Source organism: Chamaea fasciata, unplaced genomic scaffold, assembly GCF_029207755.1.
Source record: "Chamaea fasciata isolate MVZ Bird 193981 ecotype frontalis unplaced genomic scaffold, bChaFas1.0.hap1 SCAF_2, whole genome shotgun sequence".
Lineage (NCBI taxonomy): Eukaryota > Metazoa > Chordata > Aves > Passeriformes > Sylviidae > Chamaea > Chamaea fasciata.
Window position 1 is genome coordinate 115,890,238 of NW_027094087.1, and position 9,387 is coordinate 115,899,624.

General features: G+C 49.1%; 1 long non-coding RNA gene across 1 annotated transcript; it reads right to left on the reverse strand.

The window, feature by feature from the left end:
- Positions 1 to 642: 642 nt before the first annotated feature.
- On the reverse strand, positions 643 to 6,032 carry LOC136286151 (uncharacterized). Its single transcript, XR_010719795.1, has 3 exons — positions 5,850 to 6,032; positions 5,424 to 5,569; positions 643 to 1,242 (listed from the first exon to the last, which is right to left on the reverse strand). It is a non-coding gene; the product is annotated as an uncharacterized lncRNA (long non-coding RNA).
- Positions 6,033 to 9,387: the final 3,355 nt, after the last annotated feature.

A 9,387-nucleotide genomic window follows, 5' to 3' on the forward strand; every position in this document is an offset into this window, starting at 1 on the left:
ATATAGATTTATAGATGTATGTGTATCTAGATATATAGACACAGACATAGAGCTATAAAGATAAAGAGATACAGATATATCAATATAGATATAAATATGGATATGTAGAGGGATATAGTTACAGATATTGATATGTAGATATTGATAAATAGACACAGAGACAGAGACATATAGATGATATAGATATAGAAATAGAGATAGAGAGATGTAGAAATATATAGAGATACAGAAATATAGAGATATAGAGATATAGAGATATAGACACAGCTATATCAATATAGATATATAGATATAGATATAGATATAGATATAGATATAGATATAGATATAGATATAGATATGAATATATAGATGCAGATATAGATAAGAGATATAGACACACAGATACAGCTAAATCTACCTATAGATATTTGGATATAAATATGGATATGTAGATACAGAGATATAGAGACATAGATTAAACACAGATACAGATATAGCTATAGAGATATGTAGATATATGGATATCAATATACAGATATCAATATATAGGTGTAGACAGATATAGCTACACAGATATAGATATAGATATAGATACAGATATAGATATAGATATAGATATAGATATAGATATAGATATAGATAGATGTAGATGTAGTCCTCTTCAGAATGAGCAGAAAAGCCCCATCAACCAACAAAACATTCTGCCAAAACCCAAATTCCACAAACAGGCACGGCAGGCTCTGCCCCCTTGGCTCACTGCAACCTCTGTTCTCCACTTTGTACCCCTTGAAAACCCCCTGTGGATCCCGCCGGGGTGATTCCATCCCCTTGGAAACCCCCTGTGGATCCCGCCGGGGTGATTCCATCCCCTTGGAAACCCCCTGTGGATCCCGCCGGGGTGATTCCATCCCCTTGGAAACCCCCTGTGGATCCCGCCGGGGTGATTCCATCCCCTTGGAAACCCCCTGTGGATCCTGCTGCAGTGATTCCATCCCCATGCCACTGGACTCTCATGAAACAACTTCAGTGACAGATTTTAACTCTTCCGATTCTGTTGCAAATAAAGAGATTCTCTTAAAATCCTGTTCAAATCTCAAAACTCAAAAAGTTTGACCTGTGTTAGCAGCCAGTGTTCCCTGTTTTCCTGTATGACAATTTACATCTAATCAGCACTTGAACAATTCCATTTCTTAACTCCCGTCACTCTTCCAAATATTCTCTCCAATTCTCCAGCCGTAGGATTTGCCCACATAAAAGTCCCTGAAAAAATGAGAGAAAAAAAAAAGAGAAGGAAACTTTGGGAGTGTTTTCTCCGTCCTAATAGTTAATTATAACTACAAATCTGAAATGTCTTCCTTCTGTCCAGCAGCACCACAAAATATTTAACAAGATTTGGATCCCGATGAGGTTTATTTCTAGACTTCACTTTGAACAAATAATTACTGGTGTTCCTAATCCTGGGGTTAGTTTTGTGTGGAAAGAGGAGTCTCAATGCCAATACATATGGCCAGGGACATTTGAGCTGATTGAGAAATCCAGGCTTTTTTTTTTTTTTTTTTTTTCCCCCCTGGAAACAGATATGGCAATTCTAGAACTTTCTAAATTAACCCTGTTTAAATTTAAAGACTGGAAAAATGCCACCCACAACGGGGGTCTTTGTCCTTCTCCTTCCCCTCAGCTGTTATTCCAAACCTCTGGCCAGTGATTTTATGGTGCTCTGCGTTGGTTTTCCTTTGCTGGCACCTTCACAGGGGCAGCAGAGCTCAGTCGGGGGGAGGGATTCTCAGCAATTCTTGCAATACCCACTCCCCCCTTCCACGGGAATGTTTCATCTGGCCAGTCGAACATCAGCTGGAAAAAGCATTTGACAATATCCCGTGGAGAAGCAGCTCAGCACTGACAGGGACTGATGAGCAAATAGATTTTCCCAGCCCCGTTTCCTGGGACTTGCTCTTCGGAACTGTTTAGTGAAGTAAAAGATGCAACTCATAAATATTAATTATTTAATATTAGTGTTGTTGTTGTTGCTGTTGTTGTTGGTACCACTGCAGTGGTTTGAAAGGTGTTTCAAAGATAAACCAAATCCTCCGAAAAGGTTCATCAAACACAAGCTGTGGGAGAAGATGGAAACAGCTGAGAGGAAGGAGCTCAGCAGGAATTTCCCCATGGAAAGGGTGCTCAGGCCTTGGCAGGGGCTGCCCAGGGAGCTCTGGAGTGCCCGTCCCTGCAGGTGGCACCTGGAGGTGGCACTCAGGGCTCCGGGCTGGGGACAAGGTGGGACTGCCTGGGCTGGGAGGGCTTTTCCAGCCTCAGGGATTTGGGGATTCTGTGCCAGGAAGATGCAGAGGATCCCTCCACCCTCAGGCAGAACCTTACAGGAATTTCAGTGACCTGTCAAGGAGCGAAGAGAACCCCCAAACTCATCCAGGGGAGTCCGTGACGAGAAGCCGGAACAAATTCTAGTTCGTTTGTGTGACAGGAGCCTGGGCAAGGAGCCGGAACTTCTGTCCCCTTGTCTGTCCTCCCAACACACTGAACAGAGCTGCAAGACAGCAACTCCCGTGTGAATTAAGCCATGGATTCACTCCTGGAGCCCTTCTCCAGTTTCAGAGCTCCAAGGATCACAACTCCCTGTGGATCCTTGGGACCACCTCCACCCCCGGAGCCCCACGAGCTCAGGGTCAAACTCTGCCTTTTTTTCCAAAGCCAGAACACAGGAAGAAGCCTCGACTCCGGGACGTTTCCAGGGCTGAGGAGTCCCTGGGAGCACAGTGACACGTTGGCATCGCTTTCCTGGGCTCGGGTTACACCTGAGCGCCGGCGTCACCCTGCACACAACAAGGGGAACATCAAAACCTGGCTCCTGTTACTCCCCCACGCTGCAACTACAGATATTTTTTAATTTTTTTTGCCAGCCAGGAGCTCCTGTGGCAGCCCTGAGCAGCACAAGCCTCAGGCAGGGAGGTTTCCTTGGCTGTTTGTCCATCCCTGAATTTTCTGGTGCGTTCCTCCCTCGTGGTTTGGTCCCGTCGGGTGGCTCCGATAGGGACAGGAGTGCAAGGGACAGACAAAAATTGGCCCAGGGTCTCAAAACCAGCCATCAACCAGCATTCCATGGGCTGGAAAAATATTCAGGAGGGTGTTCCTGTCGCTGGGCCAGGAGCAGGGCAAAAAAAAAAAAAAAAAAAAAAAAAAAAAAAAAAAAAGAAAAAAAAAAGCCTGCTGAGATATTTCTGTAACGCATCTTCCCTCTTTCCAAACCAGATTTTAGGGCTCTGTTATTAAAAATGACTGGATAAAGGAAGGAGTTATACTATTTTTGTTTTCATTTTCCCCTCATTTTAAAAAAAAAAGGAAAAACGTCTAGAAATGTCTACATCTACCAAAAAAATAAAAAAAGAAATTAAGAATCCTGATTTCTTTTTCTTCTCTGCTTCAGGGGAGTGTTTCTTCAAATAAACTAAGATTGAAAACACCACAGAAATGAAATCTTTTTTTTTTTTGGAGTCATTTTTCAATTCACTGCGATTTGAAATACAGGCACAAAAAAATGTTTCAGTAGAATTCCAAGTAAATACAAATATAAATATAAATATAAATATAAATATAAATATAAATATAAATATAAATATAAATATAAATATAAATATAAATATGTAGAATTCCAAGTAAATGGGGCCCTGAGCAAGCTGATCTATGAATCCCATCGCTGCCCATGGCAGGGGGCTTGGAATTAGAGGGTCCTTAAGGTCCCTACAACCCAAACCCTTCAGTGATTCTAAATGTACTCCGTGATTCTAAATATATTAAAGAAATATATTAATAAAAGTTATAAATGTGAGCCTGCTTCTGGCGACGTTTGACATAAATCTTGGTGGATGTCTTGGTGAGCAAACCTGGGCCTGGCTACTGTGCCCCAGCAAATCCAAAGGCAGAATCCAAGGCACGGGTTTTAAATGAGCGTAAAAAAGCGGATGGTCAGAGCGTCTTTTAGAGCTCCAACACCTCTCAGAGGGTGGGGAGAGGGATTTGGACCTGGATTTGAGGGCCTGAATGTTGCAGGAAGTCTGAGGAGATGATCCCCGCGGTCCAAATCGGTTTGAGAAGACTTTCTAGTGCCTTGGAATGATCAGCTCCTTTTATTCCCGGCACAGAAATTCCTTTATCCGAGAACACCTCCCACATCCAGGCCTCAGCAGCAGAGCTAAAGGACAAGCTGACTTTTTCCTTATCCACCCAGGCTGGATACAAAGGAAAGGGAAGCATGCAAAATCGTGTTGGAAGGGAGAACAGCAGCAGATTCGCTCCCTGGGGATTTATCTGCGGCAAGTTTGTTCTGTTGGAGTTGGGTTTTTTGGGGTTTTTTTAAGATTGCATTGACCCTGAGTCACCTGGAGCAAAGAGGAGGCTGTGACATCTCTTGTAGCACGAAACAAACAATCAAACCTTATTTCTTGCAAATAAATGGAAGAGGGAGGAGGTGGGGGAAAAAAAGAGCAGCTGCGGTGATCTGTTTGAGGAAGTAGAAAAATGTCAAGAAATAATTGCAGCTTCCCTTTCACTCCAGGAGAGTTTGTAGTGGGCCTCCTCCCTCATTTCTCCCAGTGGGTGCCTCCAGAGCCGGATTAATGGATCCTCTCCCCCCAGCCAGGTGCTAATGAAATGATGATACAGTTATTTCCAGCTCTGAGCACAACCTCCAGCTGGCAAATTGCTGGGACGTGCCCGTGAAACTGAGACAAAAGTAGGTGGGGCTACTGCTCAGTAGGAGCTGTAATAAGCAGATTATTAATGATACTGAAAACCGAGGGGTATTTACCATGAAACGCAGGGAGGAAACACCCTCGGGCTGGGTTTTAGTTCCAATTTTCATTAGAGATCATCCTGTTTCTTTTTTTTACCTCTGCCCGGATGAACACTGCTCTCCTCTCTGCGCTGCTTTTGGTGCCGTTTGGGGGTGAAGGAGCAATTTCTCCTCTGAGTTTTCCTCGTGATGACTCTCAGCCCTCTGGAAGAGCTGGGATAAGTCATCATTTGTATTAATCATGGAATCAAACAAGGTTTGGCTTGGGAGGGACCTAAAAGCTCATCCAATTCCACCCCCTGTCATGGGCAAGGGACACTTTCCACTGTCCCAGGCCGCTCCAACCTGGCCTTGGACACTTCCAGGGATGAAAAATCCAAAAATTTTCCTGGATAATCAATTCCAGGACCTCCCCACACTCACAGCTCCGTCCTTCATGAAGTGACAGGAAGATTTGCAAACTCACATTGAAATTCTGCACGTTTTCCCTACCCCTCGTGTTTTACTGTCGCTGCTTTTTCCTGAAGTGTTCTGTGGAGGAAATATCTCGCTGCAAATCTATCTGGGCAATCATTCCAATTAAAGTTTAAAAAAAAAAAAATTTAAAAAGACAGACCATATTCTTTTTTTATCTCACCTGACAAAACAAAAAAGCTGCAAACCCAGGACTTGTAGCTGGCCCTTGTGCCTGAAGGATGAATTTTCTGTGGCCGTAGCAGTGGTTTTCCCTCCAAAGTGTTCTGCGGATTTCCTGCACCCGGTGCAAATTCTGAGCATCTTCTCCTACGATTAAATTATTAAATTTGCCTTTTGTACAAACAAAAAAATCGAGGAGCCCGAGGGAGGGGCTGAGCCTTGAGTGCCAAATCTGCCTCGGTCTGCTGCAATTTGGTGAAAAATGGAAGTTCTGTGGCTGCCTTTGTTCTGCTCTTGGCCAAACGCCACTGAGCGCCACGAGAGCGCTTTCTGCCTCCAACTGCAGCGGCTCAGCTCCTCCAGAACCTGCTCTGATCTATTTTACTCCGATCCATCCCTAAACGAGGAGATGATTTTAGGCTTGTACCTGATTCACCTGGTTCCACCCTCTGGGGCAGGAGGGGGCTCAGCCACAACCCAACTGCTGCTCTCCCCAAATCTGGCAAAACGAGCCCCTGTTTTGGCTGCTGCTGGGGCGTCTTCAAGTGCAAGCCAAGGGCAGGGCAGCTGTTGATCTCTCTCCCCAGACCGTTGTGGATGCTGCCAGTGTGGTTTTCCTCTCTTGCTTCCCTTCCCCTGCTTGGCTCACGCCCCGAGCGCGGCCGACGCTGCTGCGCAGCGGAAAAACCCAGCCAGGCTCACGTGCCAGGAGCTGCCTGCTGCCTTTTATCAGCTCCTCTGCATCCCTCCCCTCTCACCACCTGCTGCCAGCGATGATCTGCCCGAAAAAAAAAAAAAAATGAACGTTTCAGGGGTGGGGATTTGGGTTGTGCTCAAAGCCTGGCCTGCGCAGAGGCCTCCTCCGCCCTGGGACAGGACGCTGCAGGTGCCACCTTCGCTGTGGCCCTGGGGACCGGGCTGGCAGCTCTTTGCCTTCTAGAACAACCCCTCAGCTTCCTCCAGAACGGCACTGGGTTTCTCTTTTTGCGTGCAACAGCTGGTGGTGGAATCATTTCAAGGAGGGGGCTCGGCGGGGAGACTCCGCCAGAACCGCGCTCGTCAGGCGGAAAAAAATCACCACTGGCTTGTGGTGGGATCATCCGAGGATCCGGGGCGTGGAGGGGCCCCAAAGCTGTCCCAGGATGTCCGGACAACCTCTGTGGGTTTTGTGTGCACGAACACGGGGGGACACGCAGCAGGGTTTCATTTGGCAAGGGCTGCCCAGGGAGGTTTGGAGTGCCCATCCCCAAGGAAGGGCTGGAGGTGGCACTCAGGGACAACGTGGGGATCAGCTGAGCTCCATGGGGAGGCTTTTCCAGCCTCGGTGATCCCACAAACCCGCGAAAGAACAAATGCTCGGGGCTCTGTGTTACAGGCACTGCTCTGTCTGTCACATCCCCATCACCGCCTGGTGGTTCATTCACGTTTCATCCCAGCTGCCCAGCGCCCGGGGCACGGCAGGAGTTTGCATCCCGGGAATCACGCCTAAAAATGGACACACCCAGCGGCTCCCCGCGACTCCCATCCCACCAGGACGAGCGGCACCCCTCTCCCCGCGGCTGCCGGCTAGCAGGAAATGAATATATATATCCATATAATTGTTTTTCCCGGCAGAAACGCCCCGGGAGCAGCCCGGCTACCCCGTGGCAGCCGGGCTCTGCGTGCTGGAGCATCCCTGCCTGGCGATGTCGCTTAGCAACGCGGCAGCATCCGCGAAAAAAAAAAAAAAAAAAAACCCAAAAAACCCAGAAAAACAAACCCCGCGCCGTGCCGTGGCGGCTGCCAGGGTGGCACGGACGTGACTGCGGGCACACGGAGCCGTGCCCGTGAGCGGAGAGAGGTGCGCTGGGTGGGCTCCCCGCCCGGCCCCCCGGCGCTGCTGCCTCTCCCCACGCTGCCCTCTCCGTGCCGAGGGCTGCCCCGAGATGCTTTAACGCCTCCAAAAACACCCCACGCTCCCTTGCTCCTTGATGCTCTCCGCGAGGGGATTTTGGAGGGGAGGGAGCAGTGGAATTTTACAGCTCCATCCCATGATGCTCGCGCTCGCGGTCCCATGGCCTGGCTCATACCTCCAGCAAACCGTGAAGTGGGATCACAATGATGTGACTCACTCTCCAACTAAAGATAGATCCTGTCGAAGATCCCTCGGGAGCCCTGGGTGAGCGAGGTTGTCTGGCCGGGCTTGGGGTTTGGGGTGGGCTTTCTGCCCCCCTGGCTCTCCCCACTCGCCAAGTTTTGGGGTCTGGGAATTCCCGGGAGCGGGTGTGGCACACGCTTTGGGGATCTGCAGGAAAACATGGGGGACCTGCTCAGGAGTGTGAGTTCGGCCTCACCGTGGCACTTTTGGGAGTCTGAAGACTCCCAAAAAAACCCCCCCGTGGGCACCTGGCCACAGAAAAGAGAGAGAGATTGATTTCTTCAAGGCCTTCAAACATTTTTATTTCAGTGTTCACCTCCCAGCTGTCTGATACAGAGCAGGGCTGGTGCAGGACACAAAGAGAAGCAGCCAAGAGCCCAACCAAGACAAGGCCACTGGACAGGAGCAAGGAAGTGACAGGACAAACCTGCTCTGTTTGTCACCACAGCCGCCCCTGGGAACGGGGACGTGGGGGATACAGCTCTGCTGAAACTCCGCGGGCAGAATCCTGTCCTGAAGGACACAAAGGAATCGGAATCTCCCCCAGCCGAGCGCAGGCTTGACTTTCATCCCTCCCCATAAACACGGCAATGGAAACTGGCAGGTGAGGGAGCTGGATCCCGTTCAGCCCTGTACAATTCCACTGGTGTCAAAGGCATTGCATCAGGGACGAAACGCAGGCATTATTTTTAACCCGGCCGTTTCCTTTTATGCCCTTCATTCAGGAAATCCCTATGCGAGTGCATGATTTCAGTCATGTGAATCTCCTCGGTGTGACTGCTCATGTCCTCAGAGTTAAAACACATGCCCGGATCCACGAGGGCTGGGGCCTGAAACAGCATCAGAGGGGAAGGAGAAGGGATGGGAGTGTGGGAATTCCTGAGCAACGTGGGAGAGGCCTCTGCCCACCTGGGCCATGGGAGTATTTCTGGCTGTTTCCCCTTTTCAGCCGGACGATTCCTCTAAACCCGGCAGCGTCTTTGGGGCGGCAGTTAAAGGTCTGTCTGCTGCGAAGGGGAGGAGAACAAAACGCCAAAAATGTTCCTAAAGGATATTAAAAGAGAATTAACGAAGCAGCTTGTTATGCAAATGTCCTTTGGGGACTGCAATCCCTGCCTGTGACTTTCCCAACCTTGCCCTGATTCCCTCTCTGCACTTGCAGGGAACACCCTCGGGGTCTTCACAGGAGATCTCACCAGAGGGGGTTTTCTGCACAGCTCTGGCTTCCCTTTGCTGCCATTCCTCAAAAATCCTGACTTCCAGACACCGGGAATTATGACCTCTGAGCTCTGTCCTATGCCAGCAATCCCAGGATCACCAGGGTGGGAAAAAGCCCTTCAGGATCACCCAGTGCCACCCCAGTGCCACCAGCATCAGCCAACCCCTGTCCCCAAGGGCCACCTCCAGACTCCTCCTGAACACTCCCACATACAGTGACTCCAACCCTCCCCGGGCAGCTCATCCCAAGGCCTGACCACTCTGTGAGGAGGGGAAAAAAAAAAGTTCCAGTGCTCTACAGAAACCTGAACGGCGACTCCCAAATATTCCTATCTTGCAGAGATCCAGAGGACAGCCAGGAGGGGATCCACCGAAGGACTTTGGGGGATGATTTTTTCGTTCAGCTTCACAGGAACTGTTTCAAAACCCCCTCTTTGCCCAAGCTCTGCTCTCAGCACTTCCCCAGCCCTTTCCCCAAAATCCCGGGCACGTTACAACGTCTGGCTGCAGGCGGAGATGTAACAACAAATCCCCACCCACCAGGGTGATGCCTTCAGCGTGTGAGCTGACTGAGGGTGACTTTCACAGGTTCCTCCCTGCTCCACAAATC